The 13,614-nt window shown below is 36.4% G+C and overlaps 1 protein-coding gene across 4 annotated transcripts in view; it reads right to left on the bottom strand.

The window, feature by feature from the left end:
- Window positions 1-13,614, bottom strand: part of LOC143256502 (potassium voltage-gated channel protein Shaker-like) — a 729,617-nt gene that overhangs the window by 311,088 nt on the left and 404,915 nt on the right. The gene's annotated exons all lie outside the window — the stretch shown is intronic.

Raw genomic sequence — 13,614 nt, 5'->3', positions numbered from 1 at the left:
TTGTTTGAATCTCGAGATTGTGACGAAAATAATTTGTCCAGTTAAGTTTACGGTTTTGAAAAGAAGATTATGGACACAAAATTACATCATTTTTATAAAATTATTTGTTTCTAATTAATCACAAAGCTACAGAACGGCCTATCTATGTCCACCACGGGTTTTTAGTGCTGTAAGTCCGCAGACATCTCTATGTGTCACTCAGAAGTTAGGATAAAAATAATGATTTCTGTATTTCGATCTATTCATAATCTTTTATTGTATTAAAAGACAACTTTTTTTTAGCGTAGACATGCACAATGGGCTGTCTTCGCTGTCTTTGCCGTGGGTATCGAAACCTCAATTTCTACCATTATAATCCATCAAACGTACCGTTAAGCCACTGGAGAACAAAATACATTATATTATGTATATCAAAAGATACAATATTTATAAAGTTTACACAATGTTGATGTCAGTTTTATCTTATATTAGCATTTTGTACCTTGAATTATGTCAAAAACAATCAGACAATGAGACCAGTAAAGAAATCATTGGAGGGTAAAATTAAGGTTCTAGCTAGAAAGCTAAGCATTTCTGTAGAGCGTCTCCAAATAGCAATAGGAATTGATCGTCTAATGAATTTAATCTCTATTATTAGGCCTAACATTATAAAGAAAGTACTGGATATTTAAAACAGATATGGGTGATAAAGTTCCCAATAACTCACATTATAGAATTATTGTTTAACTACGCGGAACAAGGAAGACAATTAGCCTCCTAAACAACAGCTTCACTAGGAATGATAAGTAAAACTTGGGAAGACAATTAGCTTTCACAACAACAATTCCACTAGGGAGGATAAGTAAAACTTGGGAAGACAATTAGCTTTCACAACTGCAGCCTCACTAAGGAGAATAAGTAAAACTTGGGAAGACAATTAGCTTTCACAACAACAGCCTCACTAAGGAGGATAAGTAAAACTTGGGAATACAACTAGCTTTCACAACAACAGTTCCACTAGGGAGGATAAGTAAAACTTGGGAAGACAATTAGCTTTCACAACAGCAGCCTCACTAAGGATAAGTAAAACTAGGGAAGACAATTAGCTTTCACAACAACAGCCTCACTAAGGAGGATAAGTAAAACTTGGGAAGACAACTAGCTTTCACAACAACAGTTCCACTAGGGAGGATAAGTAAAACTTGGGAAGACAATTAGCTGTCACAACAACAGCTTCACTAGGGAGTATAAGTAAAACTTGGGAAGACAATTAGCTGTGACAACAACAGCTTCACTAGGGAGGATAAGTAAAACTTGGGAAGACAATTAGCTTTCACAACAGCAGCCTCACTAAGGAGGATAAGTAAAACTTGGGAAGACAATTAGTTTTCACAACAGCAGCCTCACTAAGGAGGATAAGTAAAACTTGGGAAGACAATTAGCTTTCACAACAACAGTTCCACTAGGGAGTATAAGTAAAACTTGGGAAGACAATTAGCTGTGACGACAACAGCTTCACTAGGGAGGATAAGTAAAACTTGGGAAGACAATTAGCTTTCACAACAGCAGCCTCACTAAGGAGGATAAGTAAAACTTGGGAAGACAATTAGCTTTCACAACAACAGCTTCACTAGGGAGGATAAGTAAAACTTGGGAAGACAATTAGCTTTCACAACAGCAGCCTCACTAAGGAGGATAAGTAAAACTTGGGAAGACAATTAGCTTTCAAAACAGCAGCCTCACTAAGGAGGATAAGTAAAACTTGGGAAGACAATTAGCTTTCACAACAACAGCTTCACTAGGGAGTATAATTAAAACTTGGGAAGACAATTAGCTGTCGCAACAACAGTTTCACTCGGGAGGATAAGTAAAATTTGGAAGACAATCGGCTTTAACAACAACAGTTTCACTGGGGAGGATAAATAATACATACTGAAGTTATCATTCTGGGCCCAGTAATAGTCATACGCTTGTATAAATAGTATGATAAAACTAAGATATCTGTGTTATCAATCATCGCTAAACGAAAAACGAAAGATGAGGTTTATGACCGTCCCAAATTTAAATAAATAACAAATCTTTCCTCTGGGGAGGGGGTACATTTCCTAGAGTATTCGGTGTACAGTTCGCATTCTCTTGCCGTAAAAAAAAAAAAAAAGGTCCACCTTTTGATACGATGGGTGAGTTATAAGAGTGACAGTCAAGTCCCGCAATTGGATAAAAGATTAATATCGCGAGTTCACGACAGGTGAGATTTCCTTTTACCTCTTAATGAACCATTTCTTTTCTAAATTTCAAGATATATCAGAAATGAAATTTATTCAGTGTAAAGTTTTTGTATTAGATGTTCGCTTATTTCTTTATACACTTAAACAGCATATTGGGATGAGAAATTGAATTTAACATTCTGATATTAAAATCCTTTGAGAAAACGGATATGTTTCAGGAATAAGTAACGGTTTCTTCTTTTGTTAAGGTTTTATTTTCACAAGGTAGAGTAGTAAAAAGACGACAGGTTTATAATATTTGTTTGTCTGCTGCCCAAAGTCATACCGCGGGCTGTCTGTGTTGTGTTAACCAGGGGAATCAAAACCTTGGTGTTATGGACCAGCATGACGATGAGTTTTCTGGGTATTCTACAACAAAATGTCTAAAATATAAAAACAAGTGATAACCTTAGAGAATTTTATCTTTCTTTTGATACAATGATGTTTCGTGTCAGCCGTAAAATATACATTTATTTTAGGCATTTTCGTAATTTAAAATGAAAAACTCAAAGTTATTCAAATGTTTATAAAACCTTTCCTTAAATTAACTGCATCTAATACGTATTAAAACAGCTCATTTCAAACAAATATAAAGCTGTAATAGTTGAAGAATTATTTCTAGCATGTGAAGGAAGATGTATTCTTTTTTCAAGAGAAAATAGATCCACATATCTTAACCTATAATGATTGTTTTTTTCATTCCAGGTATAACTATTCTATGTTCCTCAGAACGTTTTCCAACAATTAAATGTCCTTCCTTAGATGAGGCACCAAAGACTGGACACGATTTTACAAGCGTGGTTTAACGAAAGCCAATGTAATGAAATTATAGTTTATTAGGTTTGTATTCTTTCTTTTGTAGTTAGAACTTAAAATAATTATCTAAATTAATAGCAGTTGAAATAAAATATTTTTTTTATGCTGTGAGGAAGTTATAATCCGATTGAAAAGTCTTTAGCTAAATGAATAATTTCACAAGTTATTTTCATTTGATTATGGACTTAGTGTATAATTATTGATTATTAATTAGAACTACGTATTTAGGTGAAATTTGCCAACCAAAACGCCGGAAGGAAAAGATGGGTACTTCTTATTTTTTGTTTCTTTAAGCAAAAAGCTATACAATGGGTTATCTGCAGTCTTTCCATAGTAGGAAATCGAACTCCGGATTTTAATATTGTAAGTCCGTAAACTTACTGCTCACCCACCAGAGGGGGTGGGAGAGCTGATGAAGTGCCAAGGATTGCTAGAGTTTGTTTGTTTGTTTTGAAATTTCGCGCAAAGCTATACGAGGGCTATCTGCGCTAACCGTCCCTAATTTAGCAGTGTAAGACTAGAGAGAAGACAGATAATCATCACCACCCACCGCCAACTCTTGGGCTACTCTTTTACCAACGAATAGTGGGATTGACCCTCACATTATAACGCCTCCACGGCAGAAAGGGAGAACCTGTTTGGTGGGACCGGGATCCGAACCCGCGACCCTCGGATTACGAGTCGAACGCCTTAACACACTTGGCCATGCTGGGCCTGCTATAGTTTAAACTTGTAAAGGCAGATTATTTGATTAACATTTGTTGATGCTAAAGAAGTAATATTTGTATTTCCAAAGTCTCTTATTATCTCATTGGTAATAAACTTTAACTTATTGAATATTGAATATTTTCTATTCTATTATACAATGATTTTATTAAGGTTATTGCGTTATGTAGGTCTTAGTGAATAGTACTGGAATAAGAAACTAAATCAATCCGAAATTTTTAATGCTACAATAGATAAGTTAAGACGGGTATATTCATCTGTTAGATATACGTCAAAATTTGTTCATTTCATTTTTTTTTCATGCTCGCTGATGGCTCAGAGGTTTTGAATTTCGCGCAAAGCCACATGAGAGCGATCTGTCATCACCATTCACCGCCATCTCTTGGACTACTCTTTTACCAACGAATAGTGGGATTGACCGACACAATATAACGACTTCAAAGCTGAGAGGGCGAAACTATTTGGCGGGGCAGGGATTCGAGTCTGCCAACTTCAGACTACGAGCCAAGTGCCCTAACCACCTAGATATGGCGAGCCTGGTTCAAAGGTAGGTTTGATAAGTTATAACACTAAAATATGGGGTTTGAACGCTTATTTTAATAAAAAAAATATTTTAAATATGTTTTAACATTTTGTTGTTTTACAGTTTTAACTAATTTGGGATATCTTTATATATCGAGGTTTTAAAGATGTGTTAAATACATGTGAAATAGAGAGAGAAAACAGTTCCGAAAACAGCAACAAAGGTAAATTAGTCAGATTGAAAGAAAACGTGAACATGTTCATATATATACATTTTTACCACAAAATCCTTGTAATTGCATCTCCTTCTAAAGCTTACAGTTATGTTGAAATACAAATAAATAAATTTGAAATATTCACAATGTTCATGAAATAAGTTTTTCATGATTAAAACTAAAAAAAAATTACAAAAATAATTTTACGAAAAATAAACACATTATCATTTGAGACAGAAACGCTAAGAGAGAAACAGTTAATGTGTAAGTAAGAAACAGTTAAAGCTATGTTTGTGAGAAACAGTTAAAGTTGTGTTAGTGAGAAACAGTTAAAGCTGTGTGAGTGAGGCCTAGCGCGTAAGGCGTGCGACTCGTAATCCGAGGGTCGCGGGTTCGCGCCTTCATCGCGCCAAACATGCTCGCCCTCCCAGCCGTGGGGGCGTTATAATGTGACGGTCAATCCCACTATTCGTTGGTAAAAGAGTAGCCCAAGAGTTGGCGGTGGGTGGTGATGACTAGCTGCCTTCCCTCTAGTCTTACACTGCTAAATTAGGGACGGCTAGCACAGATAGCCCTCGAGTAGCTTTGTGCGAAATTCCAAAACAAACCAAACGTGTAAGTGAGAAACAGTTAAAGGTTGTGTTCGTGATAGATTTTAGGTGCTTAGTGAATTGGTTTTTCACTTTCACTGTTTCGTAACTCCGAGACAAATGGATAATCGTTATGGTAGACTACTGCTAAAGATGACCCAGAAAATAACCTCTTTCTCTAATGCTATCCAACTTGTTCATTACTAGCTACATTATTTTTTGTCGTCGAGTATTATCACGTAGCTCACAAATCACGTAGGAAAAAGAAAACACACACACAAATATATGAGTAATATTTCTGTAGCAAACGAAATTAGCAACAAATGAGAAAGAACATATAGAACACCAAGGATATATAAAACACAGAGATATTTGTTTGTTGTTAAGCGTAAAACTACACGACTGTGTCGTGCTTATCACGTGTTTCAGAAGCCGATTTATATCGTTATAAGCCCCATGGTTTACCTCGGTTTGTTTTGAATTTTGCGCGAAGCTACACGAAGGCTATCTGCGCTAGCCGTCCCTAATATAGCAGGGTAAGCTAGTCATCACCACCCGCCTTCAACCCTTTGGATACTCTTTTACCAAAATATTGGATTGACCGTCACATTATAAGTCACCCACGACTGAAAAGGCGAACATGTTTGGTGTGAAGGGGATCCGAACCCACGATCCTCAGATTACGAGTCCAGTGCCTTAACCATCTGGCCATGCCAGGCCGGTTACCTCGGAGCCAGGTTCTTCCAAAAACACTTTTTTAATTTTAAGATATTATAAAGGTTCTGTAAAAACGGGTCTACTTCTATTGGGTTATACCAAAAAAATCTGCTGATGTTCTGCTGTAAATACAGGAAGACTGAAATAAGACGTTTATCACAGTATATGCTTTATATATACACAGAAGTAAACACTGTCTTTCTTAAAAATATTTCACTCGTTAAGCCTACATGTTAACGTGAACTAAATGAAAATTAATAGCATGTTAATGTGTCATAATTTCATGGAAGGGTAATGAACAAATACTGGTCTGAAAAGACAGACTATTTTTCTAATTTTATATGTGGAATTAATTCTTTGAAATATTACTTTCAACTTAATTAAGGTCGTATTCATCCGCTCTTCTGTTACAAGTCTGAAGACAACCACGTGCTCATATACATAAACTAATATTTCTTCTCCGTCATACATGTATGGACACAAAGTTCAGGAAGGTTGAGTTAATTTTTTTTCGTGAAAAAATGATAACAACAATTCTTAATGAAATCAAAAATTTTGGCCAAGCGTGTTAAGGCGTGCGACTCGTAATCTGACGGTCGCGGGTTCGAATCCCCGTCGCGCCAAACATGCTCGCCCTTTCAGCCGTGGGGGCGTTATAATGTGATGGTCAATCCTACTATTCGTTGGTAAAAGAGTAGCCCAAGAGTTGGCGGTGGGTGGTGATGACTAGCTGCCTTCCCTCTAGTCTTACACTGCTAAATTAGGGACGGTTAGCACAGAGAGCCCTCGAGTAGCTTTGTGCGAAATTCAAAAGTAACAAACAAACAAACCAAAAAATTTATCTTCGAATATTTCATTATATAACTTACTGTCTTCCCAAGTTGGTAAATAAACATAGTTTCGTTTGTAGTAAGTTTTGCTTCACATCTTGTTTGTTACCCATAATTTATAAGAACCATTTTGTGCAACACTCCAAGAACCAGTAAAATGACTTCCCTTTAAACCGTGAACTGTTCCGTGCGATCTACAGAATCGTTATTATAGGTCTTTCCATGTGATTGTATAATTCCTCTATATACATTACACGATGCTCTGGGAAAATAAACACATGGTTTACCCCAGAGCTCCGTCTCTCCGTAGTATATGAAGAAATTGTTGTCACTGTAATAATATACGTAATAAACATAGTTTTACGGAACTAGTTATTATTGGACTAATATTGTTATGATGATATTCATAACCTTTCGACCGGTGAATTCACCAGAGAATTCTCTGGCCTTAGTAGGATGTTATATCAGACATATCGTGCGCGTCACAAACAAATGCTGTTTGTTTTTTTGCGTTGTTGTTGTGGTCTTGTTGTTAGCAATCTGGACTGGAGATTGATAGGTTGGAGATGCGCTAGGTTACCGCTCCAGATATCCAGCTGGACCTGCGAGGTTAGGCGAGGAGAGCCTTACAGGCATCGAGTTAATAGCTAGTTGCTATTTTTCTGTAAGTAGTTCTAAGCTAGAAAGAGCAGTGGTTTAGTGTCTCTGACCTGGACTCGTGGTCTATTTGTTGCATAACGTTTGTTTGTTTTTATATTTCGCGCAAAGCTGCACGAGGGCTATTTGCGCTAGCCGTCCTTATTTTAGCAGTGTTAGACTAGAGGGAAGACAATTAGTTATCATCACTCACCGCCAACTCTTGGGCTACTCTTTTGCTAACGAATAGTGGAATTGACAGTCACTTTATAACGTCCCCACGGCTGAAAGGGCGAGCATGTTTGGTGCGACGGGGATGCGAACCCGCGATCCTCGGATTACGAGTAGAACGCCTTAACCCACCTGGCCATGCCGAACCATTGCATAACGTATCTCTTAAGTTGAAAGCATAGAATACAAGTCAATATTTAATAAAAAATCAAATTTATACGACAGCAACATTGCCTTTTCATTTATCAGAGTTTTATAATATTTTTAAACAAGCACTTTATTATAATTTTATTTATTGTACTTTTGACATTAACCAAATAAACGCTCTTTCGTCATATTTGATAAAAATCAACGGTATTTACTAATTCTCCTATACATAACTATCCCGTTGAGTTAAATGAAAATATGTGAAACGTGAATCCCATGACTTTAGCATGGCCAGGCGCTTCAGACCCTCGAATCGCAATCCGATGGTCACGGGTCCGTAGAAAAAAATACTCGCCTTTTCAGTCTTGGGGGGGGGGCATTATAATGTAGCAGTCAATTTCACTATTCGTTGATTAAAAAGTAGACCCAGTGTAAGTAGATGGTGGTGACGACTAGCTGCTTTTTCTTCTAGTCTTACACTGCTAAGTGATGGATATCTAACACAAGTAACCCTCGTGTGGCATTGCGCGAAATTCAAAACTACCGAAGGTTAATCTCTTACAAAAGTATATTTTAGACAAAAACTAATTTCGAAGCGTTTTATATCTTCTATATGAATGTAAACTATTCTTAAGTATAGTTTAAAAGATAATGATTTAGTAACATGAGGATTTTAAAAACAAATCTCATTATCCTAGCAAAATAAAGGACAGTTTAAAATATATATATTTTTTCTCGTATGGCTTAAGAATCGCAATGCTTTACTTTGTGAATAAAATTATTAATTATCTTTTTGGATAACTGCACATTTTTATATGAAACCCATTAGTTAGAGGCTAAAACAGTGAACGGTTGTTTCTCTCTATAAGGCAGTGACAGCAGTATTGTTTTACTTTTGTTTATGATAACGTTATCTTATACCTGAGTAAAACATAAACTTACGTTTGTGCTGTTCATCGCACAAATGAAATTCAAAAATTTACGTTGGGTGAACTACCGTAACCCAGTCATATTTATGTCATCTAACGTTTGACCAGAAGGCTTTAATACTTATCTAGTAATTAAAAACAATAATGACATATCTGTATAAGCGATCACTTTTAATGTATGTATTTTCTCGTCCAATAAACTTTGGAAAGACGGTTATTTAATTTATTGGAATTCCGGAATTTTTCTAAGGCGTTAAGAAATGCAAATTGTAGCTCCTGTTATGGATTGCTAGTTTCTATGTCTTCGTGTTTGTACCGTAACGAATATAGCTCTTCTAGTCTAGGATAATCCGATAAGTAATTTATTCGACCATTGGGTATAATTTCAGTCAAAATATAGGCTTAATGAGTTGGCCCGCATCACTTGCAAATGTGGTTTGTTTTCCTGGTTTACCCAATCTATACCTTTATATTTCGTTACTATGGCAACCAGCGGTGGAGAGTGTAGCAACTACTTTTGCGCAGACGAGTACTACGAAACGTATAGCACGAGTGCGGCTCGCGCAGTCGATAGCGAGAGAAGCGCGACAGGAATTACCAGTACGTATTACGTAAACACAACAAAGAACATTTGGAGCAGAGTTTCAGAACCGTAGAACTGGTTACCGTTATTGCACGAACGCAGAATTAAGGTAAGCATCCCAGATCTCGTTCACTGCTTTAGAAATCCGTTATAGAACAACTTAACTGAGGCTCAAAAATATAATTACGTATTGGATGAAAAGTATCACGATTTTTATTTTCCATCATTGGGCCGAAATATTTTAAAATCTTATCTTCCACTCCTTAAATTATATATATATATATATATACATCTATATCAAAGGAGAGAAAGAGATTCAGAATTATTATCTCATAATTAGACTATTTTTGCCAAGAAAAATATTGCCTGTTTTTCTACGCTTTGACAAAAATTTTGTCAGTTGACTTTTGCAAGTCGCTCTTCCAAAAGTTATCACAAAATGGGAGTACTTTGCTTAGAAACTTCCTGTGTGCAATGAACATCCACACAAGCGTTTGAATTATAAAGAAATGAGAAAAACTGCGGCCGTATTTGTCGTTTCGTCGTCATAAAACCAATTGTTTGTGATACACAGTTAGAAGCGAAGACTACCCGTCTAGCTGTTTTCATCTGATTTTACTTCTGATACTCGAACGAGCCCTGGTTTAAATATTGTGTTATATTGTAATGTAATGCGGTGATAACGAGGTAAGTTGAAAGATATTTAGTGTTAGAAGAATAGAATTAAGTTACAGAACTTTTTCATATTTTTAATATTCTGTGATCAATATTCGGATTGGAAAAACACGATCAGATGTGTTTATGTTAAGAAGCAGTCGGAGAGATTTCAGTTAATATATCTGGGAGCTTGAGTCCGTTTCACTTCAACACATTCCAGTTAAGTTTTAACCTGGTCCAGGGTTTTTTACCAAAAACTTCAGTGAACTTCACCAAGGGACTCGCCAACGAATCCAGTGTAACTAAATCAGGGGTCTCACCGACGACACATGTGTAACTAACTAGGTCAGGGGTAACCAACGACTCCATTGTAATTGGTCCAGAGATATCACCAACGACTACAGCTTAAGTGGTCAAGAGGTCTCACTAACTATTCCAGTGTAAATGATACAGGAGTATCATAAGCTATTTCAGTGTCATTGGCCCAGGGGTCTCACTAACTATTCCAGTGTAATTGGCCCAGGGGTCTCACTAACTATCCTAGTGTAATTGGCCCAGGGGTATCACTAACTATTCCAGGGTGATTGGCCCAGGGGTCTCACTAACTATTCCAGGATAATTGGCCCAGGGGTCTCACTAACTATTCCAGTGTAATTGGTCCAGGGTTCTCACAAATTATTCCAGTGTAAATGGCCCAGGGTTCTCACAAACTATTCCAGTGTAATTGATCCAGAGGTCTCACTAACTATTCCAGGGTAATTGGCCCAGGGGTCTCACTAACTATTCCAGGGTAATTGGCCCAGGGGTCTCACTAACTATTCCAGGATAATTGGCCCAGGGGTCTCACTAACTATTCCAGTGCAATTGGCCCAGGTTCTCACAATCTATTCCAGTGTAAATGGCTCAGGGTTCTCACAAACTATTCCAGTGTAATTGATCCAGGAGTCTCACTAACTATTCCAGGGTAATTGGCCCAGGGGTTTCACTGAGTATTCCAGGGTAATTAATCCAGGGGTCTCACTAACTATTCCAGGGTACTTGATCCAGGGGTCTCACCAACGACTACAGTGTAATTGGCCCAGGGTCTCACAAACTATTCCAGTGTAATAGGCCCAGAGGTCTCACTAACTATTCCAAGGTAACTGATCCAGGGGTCTCACGAACGACTACAGTGTAATTGGCCCAGGGTCTCACAAACTATTCCAGTGTAATTGGCCCAGAGGTCTCACTAACTATTCCAGGGTAATTGATCCAGGGGTCTCACCAACGACTACAGTGTAATTGGCCCAGGGGTCTCACTAACTATTCCAGTGTAATTGGCCCAGGGGTCTCACTAACTATTCCAGGGTAATTGATCCAGGGGTCTCACCAACGACTACAGTGTAATTGGCCCAGGGGTCTCACGAACGGGTACAGTGTAATATTCTTGAGACTTTATAAATTTAATTGAAGGAGTAGGATAATATGGCGCTTCACTCTAGGTCCGCCTAAGAAGTGTTTATTTCCGTATTTCTGATTCTATGTGTTATACAAATATATATACACAAGTCTTTGACTTTATCTTGGACGTTGACACAAAGAATCTGCCTCAAATGAATGTATAATTTTTCCTTTTCTTGTTTTTCCTATTAAAATTTTCGCCAGTAGTTTATCATATATACTTAAATTTACATCAGTTTATATTTTTCTACCTGCTCAAATATTTACAAAAAATAGTTAATTTTTCCTAGAGTAATAAAAAAAACCACATTCGTGTATTTTATACCATGTCGAAAGCATGGAAATATGAACCTGGGAAAGCAGGGTTACAATCACACTGATGTGATTTCGTATATGACTTTAACAGAGGTGAATGTTTAAAAGGAAAAACGGGGTGAAGATAAGAATAATACTTCTACGTTTCGGTTGTTCCTCGATCATAAAAAGGTAAGTCACATCCTATAACTTTGTGATACTTTTCACGGAAGTTTTACGTCTTTAGTTAGTCACATCCTATAACTTTGTAATACTTTTCACGGAAGTTTTACGTCTTTAGTTAATCACATCCTATAACTTTGTAATACTTTTCACGGAAGTCTTACGTCTTTAGTTAATCACATCCTATAACTTTGTAATACTTTTCACGGAAGTCTTACGTCTTTAGTTAGTCACATCCTATAACTTTGTAATACTTTTCACGGAAGTTTTACGTCTTTAGTTAGTCACATCCTATAACTTTGTAATACTTTTCACGGAAGTCTTACGTCTTTAGTTAGTCACATCCTATAACTTTGTAATACTTTTCACGGAAGTTTTACGTCTTTAGTTAGTCACATCCTATAACTTTGTAATACTTTTCACGGAAGTTTTACGTCTTTAGTTAGTCACATCCTATAACTTTGTAATACTTTTCACGGAAGTTTTACGTCTTTAGTTAGTCACATTCTATAACTTTGTAATACTTTTCACGGAAGTCTTACGTCTTTAGTTAGTCACATCCTATAACTTTGTAATACTTTTCACGGAAGTTTTACGTCTTTAGTTAATCACATCCTATAACTTTGTAATACTTTTCACGGAAGTTTTACGTCTTTAGTTAGTCACATCCTATAACTTTGTAATACTTTTCACGGAAGTTTTACGTCTTTAGTTAGTCACATCCTATAACTTTGTAATACTTTTCACGGAAGTTTTACGTCTTTAGTTAGTCACATCCTATAACTTTGTAATACTTTTCACGGAAGTTTTACGTCTTTAGTTAGTCACATCCTATAACTTTGTAATACTTTTCACGGAAGTCTTACGTCTTTAGTTAGTCACATCCTATAACTTTGTAATACTTTTCACGGAAGTTTTACGTCTTTAGTTAATCACATCCTATAACTTTGTAATACTTTTCACGGAAGTTTTACGTCTTTAGTTAGTCACATCCTATAACTTTGTAATACTTTTCACGGAAGTCTTACGTCTTTAGTTAGTCACATCCTATAACTTTGTAATACTTTTCACGGAAGTCTTACGTCTTTAGTTAGTCACATCCTATAACTTTGTAATACTTTTCACGGAAGTTTTACGTCTTTAGTTAATCACATCCTATAACTTTGTAATACTTTTCACGGAAGTCTTACGTCTTTAGTTAGTCACATCCTATAACTTTGTAATACTTTTCACGGAAGTTTTACGTCTTTAGTTAATCACATCCTATAACTTTGTAATACTTTTCACGGAAGTTTTACGTCTTTAGTTAATCACATCCTATAACTTTGTAATACTTTTCTCGGAAGTCTTACGTCTTTAGTTAGTCACATCCTATAACTTTGTAATACTTTTCACGGAAGTCTTACGTCTTTAGTTAGTCACATCCTATAACTTTGTAATACTTTTCTCGGAAGTCTTACGTCTTTAGTTAGTCACATCCTATAACTTTGTAATACTTTTCACGGATGTCTTACGTCTTTAGTTAGTCACATCCCATAGCTTTGTGATACTTTTCTCGGAAGTCTTACGTCTTTAGTTAGTCACATTCTATAACTTTGTAATACTTCTCACGGACGTCTTACGTCTTCAATTAGTCACATCCTATAACTTTGTAATACTTTTCACGGAAGTCTTACGTCTTTAGTTAGTCACATCCTATAACTTTGTAATACTTTTCACGGAAGTCTTACGTCTTTAGTTAGTCACATCCTATAACTTTGTAATACTTTTCACGGAAGTTTTACGTCTTTAGTTAATCACATCCTATAACTTTGTAATACTTTTCACGGAAGTTTTACGTCTTTAGTTAATC

Source organism: Tachypleus tridentatus, chromosome 7 (assembly GCF_004210375.1).
Source record: "Tachypleus tridentatus isolate NWPU-2018 chromosome 7, ASM421037v1, whole genome shotgun sequence".
NCBI classification, from domain to species: domain Eukaryota; kingdom Metazoa; phylum Arthropoda; class Merostomata; order Xiphosura; family Limulidae; genus Tachypleus; species Tachypleus tridentatus.
Note: the sequence above shows the minus strand (reverse complement) of the source record. Positions and strands in the feature narration are given on the sequence as shown.